This window comes from Eumetopias jubatus, unplaced genomic scaffold, assembly GCF_037043125.1.
Source record: "Eumetopias jubatus isolate StellerSeaLion01/CBP00866 unplaced genomic scaffold, mEumJub1_p1.0 scaffold_15, whole genome shotgun sequence".
Classification (NCBI taxonomy): domain Eukaryota; kingdom Metazoa; phylum Chordata; class Mammalia; order Carnivora; family Otariidae; genus Eumetopias; species Eumetopias jubatus.
This window is the reverse complement of record NW_028274821.1, coordinates 84,851,328-84,870,765: the sequence shown is the minus strand read 5'-3', so window position 1 is coordinate 84,870,765 and position 19,438 is coordinate 84,851,328. Positions and strand designations below refer to the sequence as shown.

General features: G+C 48.0%; 1 non-coding gene across 1 annotated transcript; it reads left to right on the top strand.

Moving 5' to 3' along the window:
* The first annotated feature begins 7,866 nt into the window (after window positions 1-7,866).
* On the top strand, window positions 7,867-7,973 carry LOC114212942 (U6 spliceosomal RNA). Its single transcript, XR_003610079.2, has one exon. It is a non-coding gene; the product is annotated as a U6 spliceosomal RNA (small nuclear RNA).
* Window positions 7,974-19,438: the final 11,465 nt, after the last annotated feature.

Genomic DNA, 19,438 nt, shown 5'->3' with positions numbered 1-19,438 from the left:
GTTTTCCTCGTGTCATCTCATCGAATCAGCTTATCAGTGCTCTGAGGTAGGGTCCCGTATCACTCCCATTTTACATGGGGAAACTGAGGCTCAGGGAGTTAGTTGAAGGGACACTGCTCAAAGGCACAGTAACAGTAGTATCCCACATTTACTGGGCCTTTAGTCTGTGTCAGACACTGTTCCAAGCACTCTATACATATCAGGTCATTGAATACCCTCCATAAGCCTGTGATGTCAGTACTCTTCTACTTCCCTATGTGAGCGGAGGAAACAATGAGTTGCCCAAGGCCACGTAGCTAGGAAGTGGTTGAATCTGGGTTCTAATCCAGAGTCTGGCTCCATTGCCCACACTCAGGTCTCGTGGACTTCTGGGAGGTAGAGGTGGGATTTGAACCCAGGACACACTGCATGCAAGCCCCAGTTTCCCCCTAGCCCTTCCCTGGAGGCGAGGCATCAGCCAGAGCCAGGCCTCAGACCGTGGGACAGCTCCCAGCATATCACAGCGAAAACCACAGCTGGGAAGCCGGCCAGCTTCCAGGCAGGCTGAGGTCGGACCTAGTCCACGGGAAGTGGCTTTGGCCAGGACCCCTGAGAGGGTGGGGGGATCCCCAAGGGCTGTGCTGGGGCAGGGCCTGGGCTCCCCAGATGGCCCAGGAATTGGCAGACGTTTGTGCCACCAGAGCACTTTGCGGTAATTATGGTTTCCGGCCTCCAAAGGCTTCCAAGTTCTTACATTAAATATTTTTAGCAGATGAGCCTTGAAACCTCCTTCAAAACAAAACAAAACAAATTTCTTAACCATAAAACCTAGGAATACATGTTCAGAGATGACCTCTCTAGAAGTGACTGCCGAAGTCTGGTGCGGATGGCCCAAGTCCACTTTGGGGGAAACCTGGAACCAAGCTGGCTGTCAGAGCTCTGAAGAGTGTGGACTCCAGTGTGGCACAGACCCGTGCAACCCGCTGGACAGAGCCCCTCACCTCTCTGAGCCGGGGAGACACGTGACAGCCTGGGAGGAGGCACACGTACCATCAGTAGGAATGAAAGCCCAGTGTGCCCAAGTAAATTGTGACTTGGGCTGGGCCAGCTGCAAGGTGACATAAGACAAACGAGCCATATCCTGGTGACCAGACCGTTTTCCTGGAAGGATGGGTGCCCTTGGCCCTATCTCTGAGGCCTGTGCCTTAGCTGGCCCACCCTTCCTTCCACTTCTGCACGTTGAGGCAAGGCCCGGCTGGCAGCGCCCCACCCAGGCTGCACTAGGGCTGGGTGTGACAGCATCTGTCACCACTGCAGGGCTGGTACAGCCATTGCAGGCCCAGGGCCAGGTCACTCGGAGCCCACGGTGCAGAGATGGGAGGGAGTGGAGGCCGGGGCCGGGCCCGCATTTCCTCCCCCAGCATACCTCATACTTCCATTTCGCGGACGTCTCCTACCAGCCCGAAACAGAATTCACGCTCTTTGCTCTCACCCCTGTCCCATCTCACTGACAGTGCCTCCTTCTGCTACGGAATCCACAGGTTGTGCTCTCTGTCCCTTAGCTCCCTCATCTAGTCAAACCCAAGTCCCTCCACCGCACTGTTGGACTCAGTTGAGCAGTCATGACAAGGTACCACAGACTGGGTGGCTTGAACAACAGAAATCGATTTTCTCACCGTTCTGGAGACTGAAAGTCGCAGATAAAGGTGTAGGGTTGATTCCTTCTGAGGCCTCTGTCCTCGGCTTGTAGGCCGCTGCCTTCTCCCTGTGCCCTCACGGGGTCCTCCCTGCACGCTGATCTTGTCCCAGTCTCTTCTTATGGGGACACCAGTCAAACTGGATTCGGGTCCATTCTAATGGCCTCCTTTTACCTTAATTGTCTCTTTATTTTTTTAATTTTTTTTTTGAGAGAGAGTGAGCACAAGCAGGGAAGGGACAGAGGGAGAAGCAGGCTCCCCGCTGAGCAGGGAGCCTGACACGGGGCTCGATCCCAGCACCCCGAGACAGGACCCGGGACCACGACCAGAGCCAAAGGCAGACGCTTAACCGACTGCACCACCCAGGCGCCCCTGCAGATAGGGCCTTGAAAGAGGCAATTAAAGGGGGCGACTGAGTGGTGCAGTCGGTTAAGCGTCTGCCTTTGGCTCTGGTTATGATCTCAGGGTCCTGTCCCGGGGTCCTGGGATCGAGCCCCGTGTCAGGCTCCCTGCTGTGGGGTTCGATCCCAGGACCCTGGGATCATGACCTGAACTGAAGGTTAGACGCTTAACGACTGAGCCACCCAGGTGCCCCAATAAATAAAATCTTTAAAAAAAAAAAAAGGAGTAAGCTCTTTGGTGATTTATCTGAGTTAGTCCTCATGAACCCTATGAGGTAGGTGCTGTCATTAGTTCTATTTGATAGATGAAGAAACTGAGGCACAGAGAGAATGAAAAGCTCGCTCAAAATGGGACAGGTAAGAGGCGGGTGAGGCAGGACGCAAACCCAGGCGTTCCGGCTCTGCATCCGTGCCCTTGATTGCCACAGTGTGCTGTATGCTGTCTTAGCCTCTGAGCTTTGGCTCAGCTGTTCTCTCTGCCTGAAATGCCCTTCCACCCCTTCTCTGCCTGGCAAACTTCTATGAATTCTTCAAAACCCATTTCAAATGCCCCTTCCCTGGGACGATAGTCTCTGCTGTACGTCATGCCCACTGAGCAACCATTGGTTCACCAGTCATACTCTGAAGGGATTGTTGTGACAGTTGTCTGTCTCCCTGGGGACAGGCACCAGATCTGATCCATCTCTATGTTCCCCACGCTTAGGGTGGGCCAGGCACGGAGGCAGACCCCAGTGAATGAATGAGTGAATGAACAAATGAACCAATGAACACTTCATCACATACAAATGATTAACATGGGCCTATCTTTAAGAGTAAGTAAATTCCAGTTCTTTATTAAGAGCCAAACGTTTCAAATCCCCCAAATTCCTACTTTTGGAGAAAAAGGAAAGTAAGACACAAACACCTATATCATTTTTCTCATGAAAATTTACTTTTTTGCCTCATTGTAATCCTGAGCCCAGCATAGCCTTTTGGGCCTTTGCAACACACTCCTACCTACCCCCTGGAGGAAGGAGGAGGTTATCTAAAACTCCAGGAGGGTGCTCCTGCTGGGGGACTGGGGAGGAAGGGAAAACAAAACAAGGGAAGGAAGAAATTCTTAGCACTCCATGGGTTCCCTCCACATACCCAATAGTTGAAAATGACATTTTCTTTGTTTAAAATAATAATAATAATGATAAAGGATTTGTTTTTGTAGAAATGACTCAGCCCCTTGTAAGACTGAAAAAGATTTAAACCTCCCATGAAAGGACAGGGAGGAAAATAAAATTACTCCATGTCACCCCCCGCAGCTGCTTACACATTTATATAGTCATCGAGCTACGCCTAAGGTGTGAGCACTCTGCTGTGTGTTATATTTTAATAAAAAAATCTCACCACCCAGAGAAAGCTCTTGATATCATCTTCCAGAACTCACATCTGCCTCTGGTAAAATATTGATGCATTAGTCTAACCAATAACTGTTTATCGAGTACCTACTATGTGGCCGACTTTGACTGGGTCCTGAGGATAAAGGGTAGATCTGCCTCTGGGGGATGGACTTTCATCAAAGAATGACATATGTGGTTATTTAGTTGCAACTGTGGCCAAAGCTGTGAAGAAGGTGCTGGTTCTTTGACCTAGCCAGTGAGGACAGGGAGGGCTTCCTGGAGGAGGTGACAGGTTGATGTGAGTATAGAGGAGATATTAACCTGGAGAGATCGGGAAAGAGCATGTTGTAGAGGGCAAGCCCCTGGAGGAAAAATTCCAATGTGGCCACCACGGCTAGCGTCCAGTTCCCCTTCTTCCATCGCTATAGAAACCAGATTTTGTTCTGGTGTCTACCCCTCCAGCCATTAACTTACTACTTTACTCAGGTAAATCCTAATGAGTCTAAGCAGATCACCGTGGACCTCATCCCTTTGCCAGTGGTTGGGGGCGGGGGAGGGCACGTGGTCCAGCTCTGACTCTGAGGAGGGGAAAACGGTCTGTACGAGGGCTTCTGGGAAGGACCAGCCAAACTCTTTTCTGCCTCTGAACACTGATGGTGAGGATGTGATATATGGAACTGCTGCAGCCATCTTGCACCCCTGAGGATGAGACTAACATCTGATGGCGGTTGAGCCAAAAAAAAAAAAAAACAAGAATCTGGGTCCTCAATGATGTCCTCTAGCCTTTGGATAAACAATTCTGTACTGCCCTACCTGGGACTTGTTATGCAAGGAAAACAAAGCTCCTTGTTGTTTATGTGATTTTGAATTGGGTTTTGGGGAAGTCGGTCTAAGTTGGAGGTGGGGGCTGAGGGGTTTGTCCTGCAGTAATTGCACATTGTTTTTACCTGGACTGTGGGCTTACTAGGGCTAGGAGTGGGGGCTGGTGGAGATTATGACCATCATCCCCCAAACTGTCCTTTGGCTCCACTAAAGCCCGTTAAAGGGAATAACCTCTAATCCAAGAGGCTCTTGGAGCTTGAACATAGAGAGCGATGGGAGAGTGCCAGGAGATATGGTAGAAGTGAGTACCCATAGGTGGGCATGGAAGCCCTGTTCAGCCCTGACTGTCCTCATCTTGTCCAGGTACTCTTTGATAATCAATTAACTTTAGCTCCTCTTTCTATGCACTGTGGGAAATGCCCCTCCAGGGGTCTCAAGGGCTCCTGGGCAGCCAGACTCTATCATGTCAATGGCTTCCTAATCATTGCTTTAAAAGGGATTTGTCAATTTCTCCTTGTATTTCTGTCAGAATTTGCTTTACTGAAACATTATTCAGATACTATAAAATTCAACCTGTAGAAGTATACTGAATTCAGTGAGTTTTAGTATATTCACAAGGTTGTGTAACCATCATCACTATTTTATCCCAGAACATTTTCATCTCCCCATAAAAAATCCTCATACCCATCAGCAGTCACTCCCCAGTTCCCACTCCCCCAGCCCCTGGCAACTGCTAATCTTCCTGTCACTATGGATCTGCCCATTCTGACATTTCACATAAATGGAATCATACAATATGTGGCCTTTTGTGACTGGCTCTCCTCTCACACCAAGCATCCCATCAGGTAATATTCTCAACAAGTGCAAGAGCTACTGCAATCACCTCTAGTTACAAATAGTACTTTTCCCCCGGCTATATGTACATAGAAATTTTCTAGAAACAAAACCATAGTCTACATGGGGTTTTCTACTCTTTTCTTAAATTATTATTCATAAAATATTGAGGACATTTATCTGTGTCAGTATAACCCTTTTCAATGTCTGTAGAGTAACTTATGAGGTTAAAAAATAATTTGGGGTGTCTGGGTGGCTCAGTCAGCTAAGCATCCAACTCTTGGTTTGGGCTCAAGTCGTGATCTCAGAGTCTTGGGATCAAGCCCCACATTGGGCTCCGAGCTCAGCAGAGAGTCTGCCTCTCACTCTCTCCCTCTCCCTTTGCCCCCCCAAAATAAAATAAAATCTTTTAAAGATAATAATAATTTTGGTTTGAGTTCAGTGCTTAAGCATGCAGGCCCACAGGAAAGAAAAGAATGACCCCCTCTGGATGGGTCTTTACTGCCCTTCCAGCTTTTTGTGAGAGGAAACGATGAGATGAGCATGCTGTGTGTACATTTCCTTAAAGTTCTGGACATAGGACTGTGGGCCAAATGGCATGCATGCTTCTTTCTTTCTTTTTTTTTTTTAGATTTTATTTATTTATTTGAGAGAGAGAGCACATGAGAGGGGGGAGGATCAGAGGGAGAAGCAGACTCCCCGCTGAGCAGGGAGCCTGATATGGGACTAGATCCCAGGACTCCAGGATCATGACCTGAGCCGAAGGCAGTCGCTTAACCGACTGAGCCACCCAGGCGCCCTGTTTATTTCTTTTTATATTCTCCCAAATTTTTCTAGGGAAAGGTCAGATCAGAAAAACTGTCCACTACAGTGAAACATTGTGGCTTCTGGACTCTAACTGCCTGGGTTTTAATCCATTTTCTACTGCTCCTTAAAGGTAGGACCTTAACCTGTCTGTGCCTCAGCTTCCTTATCTATAGAATGGGGATAATGAAGATACCAATTTCACAGGATTATTTTGAGAATTACATTAGTGTGATACATGTAAGCGGTGGTTCTCAACTGGGGATGACTTTACCCCTCAGTGGACATTCGGCAATGTCTGGAGACATTTTTGGTTGTCACAACTGGAGTGTGGTAGCACTGATGGGGAGAGTCTAGAGGGGCTGCTAAACATCCTACAATGCACAGGACAGCGCCCCTCCACCAACAAAAAATGATCCAGTCCCAAATGTCAATAGTGTTGAGGTTGAGAAATCCTGGTGTAAAGGGCCTGGACTGGAATAAGCTCTTATCAATGTTGCCTGTCATTATTTACACTCACACCAGCAGAACCGAAGAATGTTCATTTCCTCATACTTTGGCTAAACCTTACAAATTCGAGTTAACTTTGAGTTAACTGGGTGGCTCAGTTGGCTAAGCGACTGCCTTCTGCTCAGGTCATGATCCTGGAGTCCCGGGATCGAGTCCCACATTGGGCTACCTGTTCAGCAGGGCGTCTGCTTCTCCCTCTGACCCTCCCCCCTCTCATGCTCTCTCTCTCTCATTCTCTCTCTCAAGTAAATAAATAAAATCTTAAAAAAAAATAATGTTGAGTTAACTTTGATGGGGAGGACATTGTATGGTGGAACATTTCTAAGCCATCAAAGGAACGTTTCCTTATCCCTTCATGGGCCACATGGGATTAGTCTCCATTCTGGCCACGGGTTTCCGGGGAACTGGCTGGCAGTTGCATCCAGCTGAGGAAACTGTGACCTTGTAAGCAACAGCTTCAGAATTCCTGGGATTACTTGTGTATGTGTTTGTCACTGAATATGTAGATGCAGGGACATGTGGTGGGTAAAAGGTAGATTTTGACGTCAGGTCTGGATTCAGATCCCAACTCTACTGCTTCCTAGTTGTGAAGACAAATTACTTCTCTAAACCCTGTTTCCTCATCTGTAAAATAGGATTATTGTGAGGATCAAATAAGATAATATAGCTCCATGCTTGGTTCTTAGTCAGTGTTCAAAAATAACAAGTGTAGTTTATTCAGTGATTACAACAGCCCTCTGCTAAGACTTTCCACATCATTATTCAGCTTGATGGCAACTACTGTGATAGTCATCGCTATATCACAATAAGGTCAAAGACTCTGTGTCTATCTGTCCAGGTACAAGGAAAAGCTACTTGTTGAGCTTTTAGTCAACATTCCACAAACGTTTGCTGAGCATTACTATGTTCCAGCCCAAATGCTGGGCACTGGCAGATGAAAGGGGCTGCTAATTCTCTCCCATTCATATTAAGAGGTCAGGGGTAGGGGAGCTAGCTGGCTGGTCCAGTCGGTAGAGCTTCTGACTCTTGATTTCAGAGTTGTGAGTTTGAGCCCCACGTTGGGCATGGAGCTTCCTTAAAAAAAAAAAAAAAGACATATTAAAGAGGTAAACAAATGAAAACCACAAACAAAATATCAAGAAAAAGACGAGACATATTAGCTTTCACTATACATGTAAATGGGTTAATTTCATTTATTAAAACAAAAACAGCAAGAAGATAAGTGAAAAAGCAGAAAAAGAAAGTTTAGTTATGTGTTATTGATAAGGGAACTAAAACAAGCCTTGGAAGGAAATAATCTCCAATGAAATAACTCTGTATTTATAAATTATTGAATTATATTTCAAATGAATAACAAACCACATTGGAAGGAAAAAAAGAACCAATCCAGGTAACTTTTGAATACAGAACTTTGATGTATACTCCTAGTCTGAAGATAAAAAGAATTGTGTCCTTGCTTTGACAGCACATATACTAAAATTGGAACAATACAGAGAACATGAGCGTGGCCTCTGAGCAAGGATGACATGCAAATCTGTGAAGAAAAAAACCAAAAAGATTAAAGGGGCACCTGGCTGGCTCAGTCAGTAAAGCATGGAACTCTTGATCTCAGGTCATGAGTTCAAGCCCCACATTGGGTGTAGAGTTTACTTAAAAAAAAAAAAAAGATTAAAAAATTGCAAACAAATATTGAAAACTCTACCTAACAGGCTTGTTTTTCATAGTGGCATGGATTAGCAATTCTAAAACTATTCTCCGTGTACTGGATGATAGAGTAAAAGATGAAATACATTGAGGATATAGAGAGCCAGGTTTCTCACTGATATAGAAGGGACACACAAATATGCCATGGGGCAGGAAGAATGTTGTGGTACTGGCCTGGACTAGGAGGTAGCAGGATGAACTCCTGGATTTATATTTAGGTATGCATATATTTCCTAGTTCTGTCCACTGAGAGGACCTAGAAACAATAAGCCCACCCAGTGCCTAGCTCCTAGCTTCTTTTTTTTAAGATTTTTTTTTTTTTTAATTTGAGAGAGAGAGCATGACAGGGAGAAGCAGACTCCCTGCTGAGCAGGGAGCCCCATGCAGGACTCGGTCCTGGGACTCCAGGATCATGACCTGAGCTGAAGGCAGCTGCTTAACCAAATGAGCCACCCAGGTACCTCTAGCTCCTAGCTTCTAAATATCATCCTCTACCAAAGGAACCAGAGCTCTGTGGAGAAAGGACTGATATCTGGGCCAGGCAAGAAAGAGTATAAGATGAGCCTGGAGCACCCTTTTGCACTTGAAAGTAAGCAAGGACTCAATGAATAAGAGAGATCCTGCAAAACTCCATAGTAGCTAGCTTGAATGAGTTTTCATTCCAGAGAAATCTGTAACAGTTTGGTTATCAAGTAAATAATGATAGTAATGAATTATAACCCATTGAATAAGATAAGAATTCATGGCCCAACATCCATACAAGCATATATGTACATCTACTGTAAGCTCTTCTTTACAGTAGAATGCTAATAACAACAGAAATTTTAAGTCACAATTTTGTAGTCATCAGAGTAATAATTAATATAGATAAGAATTGTCAAGATCTAAACATAGAGGGTGAAAGTTTGATGAGGAATAAAATATCTGGGGCGCCTGGGTGGCTCAGTTGGTTAAGTGTCTGCCTTTGGCTCAGGTCATGATTCCAGTGTCCTGGGATCGAGTCCTGCATCGGACTCCGTGCTTAGCAGGGGAATATGCTTCTCCCTCTCCCTCTGCCCCTGCTCATGTGCTCTATCTCTCTCTTGCTCACTCTCTCTCTCAAAATAAACAAATAAAATCTTTTAAAAAAAGGAATAAAATATCCGTATAGTCTCAAAGTACCCCGCTAAAAATTATTTGTGAATTACAAAGAGAAAATAGTAATTGTACAGTAGATAAAAGTGGTAGACACACCTTTTTTTTTAAAGATTTTATTTATTTATTTGAGAGAGAATGAGAGAGAGAGAGCATGAGAGGGGGGAGGGTCAGAGGGAGAAGCAGACTCCCTGCTGAGCAGGGAGCCCGATGCGGGACTTGATCCTGGGACTCTGGGATCATGACCTGAGCCGAAGGCAGTTGCTTAACCAACTGAGCCACCCAGGCGCCCTGGTAGACACACCTTAACCAAGTGACCAAAATAACCATCACCAGTAATGGGACAATTTGACATCAGGTACTTCTTTTTTTTTTTTTTAAGATTTTATTTTTTTAAAGTAATCTCTACACCCAACGTGGGGCTCAAACCCACAACCCCAAGATCAAGAGTTGCGTGCTCTACCAACTGAGACAGCCAGGCACCCAACAAGTGCTTCTTAATAGGATGCACTGAAAAAGACAATAATCGTTTCTGCCCTGTCCAAAATGCACAGCCTGATCTAATCATGAAGAAATATCTGACAAATGAAGATTGAGGAATACCCTACAGAATAAATGACCTGTACTCCTCAAAAACGGCAATGTCATGAAAGACAAAAAGGATGAGGGACTGTTCCCAAGTTGGGGGAGACTATGGAGACATGATAATTAGCTGTGACATATAATTCCAGATTGGATTCTGAACCGGGAGAAAAATTGCCCTGAAGGGCATCATTGGGAAGGTTAGCCAAATTTGCATAAGAGCTGTAGATTAGATAGAATGTTACGTCCATGCTAAATGTCCTGATTTTGCTAATTGTCCTGTGGTTACATGCGTATCTATGTTCTCAGGAAATATACACTGAAGTATTTAGGGCTAAAGGGGCATCATATCTGCAACTTACCCTCAAATGGTTCAGAAAAAAAAATAGACCCAGAGGAGAGAATGATAAAACAAATGTCACAAACATGAATAAGCGAATCTGGGGGAAGGGTATATGGGAATCCTTTGTGCTACTCTTATAACTTGGAACCTTGACATTATTTCTTTTTTTTTTAAGATTTTATTTATTTATTCATAAGAGACAGAGGGAGAGAGAGAGGGAGAGAGAGAAGCAGAGGGAGAAGCAGGCTCCCAAGGAGCAGGGAGCCCGACGCGGGACTTGATCCCAGGACCCTGGGATCATGACCTGAGCCGAAGGCAGACACTTAACCATCTGAGCCACCCAGGCGCCCGAACCTTGACATTATTTCAAAGTAAAAAGTTAAATAGAAAAAGAAGACAGAAAGACAGAAAGAAGAAGAAAAGAGAGAGAGAGAGAGAGAGAGAGAGAGAGAGAGAGAGAAAGAAAGAAAAAGAAAGAAAGAAAAAGAAAGAAAGAAAGAAAAAGAAAGGAAAGAAAGAAAGAAAGAAAGAAAAAGAAAAAGAAAGAAAGAAAGAAAGAAAGAAAGAAAGAAAGAAAAAGAAAGAAAGAAAGAAAGAAAGAAAGAAAGAAAGAAAGAAAGAAAGAAAGAAAGAAAGAAAGAAAGAAAGAAAGAAGGAAGGAAGGAAGGAAGGAAGGAAGGAAGGAAGGAAGGAAGGAAGGAAGGAAGGAAGGAAGGAAGGAAGGAAGGAAAAAAGCCTGTTTGGATTCTTTAAGGAAGGTATTTTCCCTCAACACACTCATTCATGCCTCTTCAGCAAGCCTCAACTCCGGCTTAACGATTTCAGTAAACATCCCAATCTCGGAAGCACACTGAGATTTGTTTATGAGGTCCTCATTCCCCAGCCATGCCATCCAGGTTGTGCTTATCAACCCTTCCAGCCAGGTGGACAATATCCACTGAACAATTGTGCATCCTCCGAATCCCCAGTGCTTATCCCTGAGCCTGCCCTGAGCAGGAGCTCAGGGTGAAGTTTGTGAAATTGAAAGATTGAATTATCTGATTGCCTTCAGGGGAATAGTGAGAGTTAGGGCCGAGGGGGTATGGAGAGGGACCCCACTGGCTCTCGTGGGGCAGGAACCCTTATGCATGTCTGGACCCTGGGCAGGAAAGCTTTGGATACAGCAGTGCCTGAAAGCCTCCATCCTGTGTCTTGCTGATGAGGGAATTGTCTTGGAATGGGCAATCAGGAGAGAGAGCAGAGTACATTCCCCTCTGTAGGGCCAACTCAGGACTAATCTCATCAGTGTGGTTCAGGGTGAGCAGGACGACAGCCTTGGTAAACGGCACCGCAGGGGTCCTTGGAAGTTTATCAGCCCCCTCCGGTTTGTTATACTCACTGGTGGTAAATGCCGAGGGGTCTCTGGCTGCCCCTCTGATCTTGAGTGGGTCTTGTGAGTCTGGATACAGGGTTTTCAGTCTGACTTTCCAAGCTGCCTTGAATCCTCACAAGTCCACTCTTGAAGATGCTCAGATCGATGGGACTCTAGGAGGGGGTATTTGGAAATGACTGGCCATGGATGAGACTGGGAAGGCCAGTGGGGGCCTGGGAGTGTGGCTTGATCCTCAGAACAAGAGGAGGAGCCATGGGACAGTGAGAGGTAATGGAATGAAATGATCTGATTTTCATTTTAAAAAATTCCCTCTAGCAGCTAAGTTGAGGATCGGAGGGTGGGAAGAGACAAGAAGCAGAAAGATCAGTGTGGAGGCCGCCACACACATCTAGACAAAAACTAGAGCGAGAAGTGTTTTCAGACCTCGCTCTATGATAGGAATGGTAAAATGTAGCATATATAACACCACCCTGATTTTTTACTCTCATGGCAGACATTACTAATCTCTCAGTGTTCTCCCTTACCCTGGGCCTGGGCGGGCGGCTTCCATAGACAGCACCAATCAATCCGAGTAGGCACACTGGATGAAAGAAATGTGCCCTCTGGGCTCTGTTATATAAGGCAAGGAAAAGTCATCATTTTGAGAATATGCTTACATTTGCTGACAAATGCCACTTTGGGTCTGCCACAACTTAGGTTCTGGGAGTAGGACCAAGATGATGCCCTAAGTCAGTCTTTGAGGTCCCTGACCGAAATTGTGCCTCACCCTGCTGTATGCCCTCCATACTCCCACTTAGACCTTTTTCACATCCACTATCTCATTTCAACCTCACAACATTCCTGGAAGTTCAAGGTTGTCATCCCCATTTTACAGATGAGGAAACTGAGGTAAGAAACTTCCAGGAGAGCCCTCAAGTTCCATGGGTGGTAGGTGGCAGAGCTGGAATTCACACCGAGGGCTGTCTGGCTCCAAAAGCCCTGGCTCCTTCCGCAAGAAGCTTGTCCGGCTGCAGCAGCTGTTTGCGTCTGTCAGGGCCCGATGCCAAAAAGCCAGAACAGGTTGGGACAACGATGACTTTGGCATCTTGGCAACATCTTGGCAGCAACGACTTTGCTTGTCAATAAAATCCTTGGCTTAAAAAGACCTGGGAAACTTGACTTTCGGATCACCCTTATGTAATCCGCTCTGCGCTGAGCTTGGAGAAGGAAAGCTCTGGCCCCTGGGTGGGGGTGGAGGGGATCGCCAAGGGGGGCTGCACAGATGGTGAGGGGCGGAGGCCTCTGGCTGTGGAAGAGAATAAAGTTTCTGTCCTTGCACAGTTGGAATGAGGGCCCTGGAGCCAAGCAGCCAGGGCCAGGGCGGGGCCAGCCAACCTTTGGCACGTGAAATGCCACCCAGTGCTCATGGCAGATAATTCTCGTTAATAATTCATCCTCCCTGGCAGGCACGCATCCTGAAAGCCCTGTCTGTTCCTGCCTCATGGGGTCCCTGCTGGAATGTGGGGGGTCGAGGGGCTGGCCCCAGATGTGGGCAGAGTTCAGACTGGGCTGGGTAGGCGGGGCAGCGTCTGGGCACTGCCTGGGGGCAGAGGGAGCCTTTGTGCTCTGTGCCCTAGGAACCCCACCCCCAGCTGCAGCCGCCCCATGGGGGAGAAATGGCTGACACGCCAGGCCGAGGCCTGCTCTCTCTCTTCCCTCTCCTGCGGCAGCCAGGGCAGAGGATGCTAATCTGGGTGCAACCTGGCATCTGACAGATCCACCCCATTGTGCTCAAGGTGCTCTGTCTGAGTGGCGGGAGGGGGAGGAGCAGAGGGCCTCAACCCTGAACGCACAGCACAATCCGCTGGGGAGCTTTTAAAACACTGAATCTCAGTCCTCCACCAGAGACTATGGTATGTTGGCACGTGGGGTACCTGGGCATTGCCCTTTAACACTCCCCAGTGGCTCTGGAACGAGCTGAGATTTGTACGCATTTTGAGAGAGTGACTCCGCAAAGCTCAGCCACCACCAGCTGTGTGACCTTGAACACATGAGGCGGCGGTGGGCGGCTCAGTTTCCTCATTTGTGAAACATGGACAGCGATAGTACTTATCACGTGGGGTAACTGGAAAGATCCAAGGACATGCTAGAAAGACGGAGCACCACCCCCCCCCCGGCACAGAGCACACACTCAGACGGTTAGTGCCCAGGGACAGTTAGTTATTTTTATTTCTTCCTTTCCATACCAGCCAAGGGGGGGATTTTAGGGCTTGAAACCAGGGAAGAAAGTTGAAAGGGCAGAGAGAGAGGTCCCCTTTGAGGACGACATCATTAGGGTGACCAGGGGAGGCTCTGCTTCGACGTGGAGGTAGGTTGGGAGGTCCTGGTCCCTCCATGGCTCTGGGAGAAGCCCACACTCCTTAGCAAGGCACGTGGAGCCCCTCTGGGATCTCCGCTGGTGGAGCACCAAGCGCACCAAGTGGGTGTTGTTGTGTGGGACTCCCCGCCTCCCAGCAAGCTCTCAAGGGCAGCTCGGTGCCCCTGAGGCCAGCACACAGGTGTCAGTCATGGTGGAGAGCCCGCAGTGCAGGACATGGGGAGCTGGCTGTCCCTTGGAGCAGGGCATTAACTGGTCACACGGGCAATGGTGGCTGCCACTTCCTGAAGCCCACGTGTATTGGGCATCACGCTTAGGGCTTACAGAATTGCACTAGCCTTACCGCTGCTCCCCGTGGCACAGGGTGCTGTCAACCACGTTGGTAAGGGTCAGAGATCAGTCAGTCCAGCCCCCTCAGCCCACTGACCTCTACAGCCTCTGGCCTCTGTTGGTCACTGCGCTGCCTTGAACGCTGAATCGGGACCCAGAGCCAAGTGCCTATCGCGTCCGGCACCAGGCTGCCACAGCTTTCTTTGCCGTTTAAGTGACTGGCTGCAGAGCAGAGCAGTGTTTAGGCAGTATTTTCCCCCGAAGATGGGTTTTCTCGTTTTTTTTAAAGATTTTATTTATTTGTCAGAGAGAGAGAGAGAGCTTGAGCACAGGCAGGGGGAGCAGCAGGCCGAGGGAGATGCAGGCTCCCTGTGATGCGGGGCTGGATCCCAGGACCCTGGGATCATGACCTGAGCCGCAGGCAGACGCTTCACCGACTGAGCCACCCAGGCGCCCCAGGCTTCCCCGTTTTCATCCAACTGCAGGGTGGAGGGAGTCCCTGGGAATATCCTGTCTGCTTTCCAGCCTTAATGATCTGGGACTGCAGTCCAGAGATTTCTGTGTGGAACCTGACTTAACGCTGCACAAATTAATGAAAGAAGTGTGGCCCATCCAGTGGTCACATATTTGGAGCCAAGGATGGCTTGCTCAGCAGACCCTGTATGAACTTGCTCAAAGTTCTGACACAGATTGCCTGGTCATTTGCAGCCATTTGTTGGGGGGGGGTGCTCCTGGGTGCTGGTGACATGGTGGAGAACAGCTCTGCTTTCATGGGGCTCTGATCCCAGTGAGGGGAGACAAAACCCAGGCAAGTACACGAATTAAGTGCCCACCAGTGAAGAGACAAAAGAGCATGTTGTTGCAGGTTCTTGTCTCACGGAGTCCAAGAGTCAATCTCGGGGACAGAAGGGCAAAGTGAAGTGAAAGTTTATTAAGGGAAGGTGAGAACAGAAAGGAAAGAAAAGGAGCTCTCTAGAGTGAGAGGGGTCCCGAATGGGTTGCCACTGAGGGCTTTTATGGTCAGTCTTTTATAGAAAACTGACCAGGGACCTTGGTAAGTATCTTGTCCATAACATTTAAGACAAGGGGATTTGTAAATATTATGAAACTATCTCCTCTTATTTAGAACAAACAAAATGGATAAACAAAATGGATTTGTTATGTTCCCTTCTTTCTGGTTAATATCTCGTCTATAACATTTCTCTATCTGGGATTTCTGTGACCCTGGTCACGTGCCCCCCTACCTGTGTCTCCCTACCTAGCCTCGCCTGTCCCTTACTCAGTGTGACTGGGGCCAGCTTCAGACCCAGCCTTGAGGGATCGCTTCCCTGGGCAGGTGACATTTCAGCTGAGATGCGAATGGCCAGAGGGAGGCAGCCATGCACAGGTGCAGGTACCAGGGTAGCAGCCAGATGGAACGGCTGATGGAGAGGTCGGAGAAGATGGGGCAGGGCTAGGGCTGGCCAAGGGCCTGAGTGGAGAGGCCGCGACGCAGATTACCCAAAGCCCAGCCATGTTTGGTCTGCTTGCATCAGCCCCAGCAGGGTCTGCATGGTGAGAGGGACAGGGCCCATCAGCCCCTGCTAGCACTGTGCTTCTGGCTGTCTGTCCTGGGGGAAGTGGGACCCTTGTTCTTGCCAGGGGCAAGAACAGGGCCCAGCTCTGCCAAGGCTGGGGAGGGAAGGCCTAGCTGAATGTGTGTGCGTTTGTGTTTGGGGAAGTTGGTCTAAATCCATGTCAGCGTCGGTGGCTTGAGAGCTCTTTAGAGGTACTTAAGCCACCAGGTGGAAGGCCCTTGAATCACATGGAGAAGCTATTCTCTCTAGTCCCATCCCTCTGATTACATCAAGGTCAATGTCCACTTGGTGTTGGTTTGTCCTTTATACCCCCTGACATTTGCTAATCTGGCTTTTTACACGAAGAACAACTGGGCCAGGGATCACAGGCACAGTAACCACCAGAAAGCAATAGTGCTGCTTGTTTTCAGTGTCCCATCCCAGCCACCTCGCGTGGTGGTCACTGACTTTTTTTTTACTATTGTAATATTCCTCCTTTAAAAAATTGTTTTTGTTTTTGCTAACAGCTTATTAAGCTTCCCTTTGAAATAAAATTATTTTAGTAAAAAGAATGAAATCATCTGAAAGAGAAATAGTAAACCATACTGAAGATGGTCCAGGGGAACGGCAAAAGTCATGAAGAAGGTCTGTACAGGAGTGACAAGTTTGGGAAATGTGGGACTAAGATGCTCAAGGCCCACCTCCTCGGTGCCACAACACTCCTTTTCCCAGGAAATTCAATGTTTGTGTTATGATAAGGAAGCAGACCACAGCACTTATTCAAGACTTTCAAATGGAAATTTGATCATGTATTTATTTAGGTATATGCCACCTTGTTGCAAAAAAAAGTATTGTGGCAACTTACAAACATAGATAAAATACAATCGAGTAAAAATAAACAGATCTGGGTAAAGGTTAAAGCAGAAAGCTAGAATGAAGTCAGAGTCCAGTTGGTGACTCAGTACAATTGTTAAAAGTAATCTCAAATTTGACTTTTGAGGTTCCCAGCGGCCAAAGCGAAAGAGAAAACACGACTGTCACAAGATTTCTAATAACAGTGAGTTTGGGGCTTTGGTATAGACACAGACCTGGTTCAAATCTTGACTCCTACTACTTGCTAGATTCAGGACCCTGAGCAGGTTGCTTAACTTCCCTGAACTTGAGGTTCATCACCTGTCAGGGGGGAAAGCAATGCCAACCTTGGGGGTTCCTGGGTGCATCCGTGAGAATGTGTGTCCAGGTGCCTTCTAGCTCTAGGAGGGTGCTGCTTGGGTCCTCAGCTGCCCTTAGTCTTCCCTAAGCTGTGGGTCTTCAGCCGTAAAAGGGAGTTGACAGCTGTCCCCTCTGTCAGTCCCTACCCTGCCCGAGCACGCAGCATGGAAGAGGCTGAGCCAGATCCCAACAGGCCTCCCTAACTCCTACCCAGGCTCCCTGACAACCATCTGGTGCTGTGTTCTCCTGTCACCAGAGTGGTTTCCAGTGCTGTCAAGGAGAATATGATGCTTTGGAACACAGAGGCTTTCAGAACACTCAAATGATTCCCAGGAAAACCCCAACCTCACTTTTTGGGCTGCCCCAAGGCAGAGGCCCCCTTCTCTCCTCCGCAGACAGAGCAAATTAAATGTCAAGGCCTAGAAATCTCTAGGGGGAATCCAAGGCAGCAGCCAAAGCCCCTTCATGTGTTCAGAACGCCAGAGACAGCTTCCTTTGCCTTCACATCCAAGGTCAGTAAGAAATGCTGGTCCTCCCCAGTCCAGGTCCTTTCTTATTCGAAGTACCTGTGGCCAAATGCAATAAAGTCCATGACAAAAACCCATCCCTGCCTCCCATCAGCAATGGAATCAATTCTAATTGTCTTCTTTTCTCTGTTAATTTATACTTGACTTTGTTCCAAATGTGATTGGAGGCAGTCTTTGGCTTGGCATTCAAGGCTCTTTACAGACTGACCCCAACTTCCTTCTTGAGTGTCCTTTCTGGATGCAGTTTGTGGCCTGGTCACACTTCTGGAGCTGCCCCTGGAATGCCATGCAGTTGGCAAACAGCATGAACTGACTAGCACTGAAACCCCGATCTGCCACAGACTAAGCCACTGTGTGACCTTGGGTAAGTCCCTTCACCTCAGTTTCTTCATCTATAAAATGGACACATTCCAAGTACAGACCTTCCCTGTTGTGACGAAGCAAGAATATGCACCAGGTATGCTTGGCCCACTTGATGCTCAGTCAGTGGTGATGCTTAGATGACCTGATTTTGAGACCTGGCTCCCCACTTAACTGCTTTCATGACGAGTGACCCATGTCTGGGCTCCAGTTCGACTATCTGTAAAGTGAGGAAAATAACTCTATCTACCACAAAACCCCACACACTAAGGCCTGAAAACAGAAGGGGCTTAGTGAAAGTTTGGAGGCTGCAGCCAGCATCATTCCCCCCCCCCAAAAAAAACAGTCTTGCTTGTCCTTCCATTTTCCCAAATCCCATCCTTTCTAACTTTCCTTTTTCTCAGACTACTGAGCAAGAGGACTCTGAACACTTCTCACATGGTTAGGCTGTGATATCATGAAAGACACAGTCTTGTAAAACCCACACCCAGGGCCAAGGGAAATGCAGCCCCCTGAAGAGACTGTTCGGTGGAGCCCGCCGATGGTTGGGTGGGGGAGGCTGGATGTGTCCACCACTATGAGTCAGGCCTTGCTTGGCTGGCTATCCTCATTCCCCTCTATTTCAGGGGTGAGTTACAGCTTAAACAAAACATCACCTGACCATGCCTGAAAGAGACGTCTTCTGCACAAAATGCTTTTCCTTACACTCTTGGGTATGCATACGGATATGCAGGAGTTGGCATGGGGACAGATGAGGGGAGCAGGGTCAGGGGGTGGTGTAGCGATCAGCAGTAAATACTCTCAAAGGTGTTGGGATGGACTGCGTCCTTGGGAGTCTACGGCCTTCCTAGGCAGAGCTGCCTCTGAGCTGGAAAAATAAAGGAAATAGACAAAGCCCTTCTGGAAGATCAGCAGCGTCCTGTTCCCCAGCAGCATGGCCCCAAACGACTCTCTAAACCTCTCTGGGCTTCTTTCTCCTTTGGTGAAACAGGGAGTTAGACTGGTGAACTGCCTAGCTCTAAAAATACTACCCAAAGCAGATGAGGGGAAGGCTTTAAGGTCTATGTCCTATGGGCTGCCTGGGTCTGAGGCTCAGGGGGGGTCACCAGCAGCACCAGGAGAGACGGCCCACCTGTGCATCCTCAGCCCCAAGGCCCTGGCTCAGGGCGGTCCTGGCACCAATAACTCTGAAGCCTGGAAAAGCCTGGTCCACACCCCCCCTTCTCCTTCCTTCCCAGCTTCCACCCTCTAGCACCTCCCTGCAACCATAAGGTCCAATGCCTCCCCTGGACCCAACCGCTCAGATCTCAACCTCCCCCAGCACCCCCCCCCCCCACAAAATAAACCACGAAAAACCTGCTGGGTCATTCCACCAAATGACCGGGTCAGGACTGACAAGAAAGCGGGAATCTGTTTCATCCTGGCACCACCCCAGCCCTGTCCGGAGTCTTGCTCACAGCAGACCTGAAGGTATCCCTGAGTACATCTAAGCTGTGGGTTCAAAGGTCCAGAGAGAAAGGACAACATGGACCCCAGGCCCCAGGG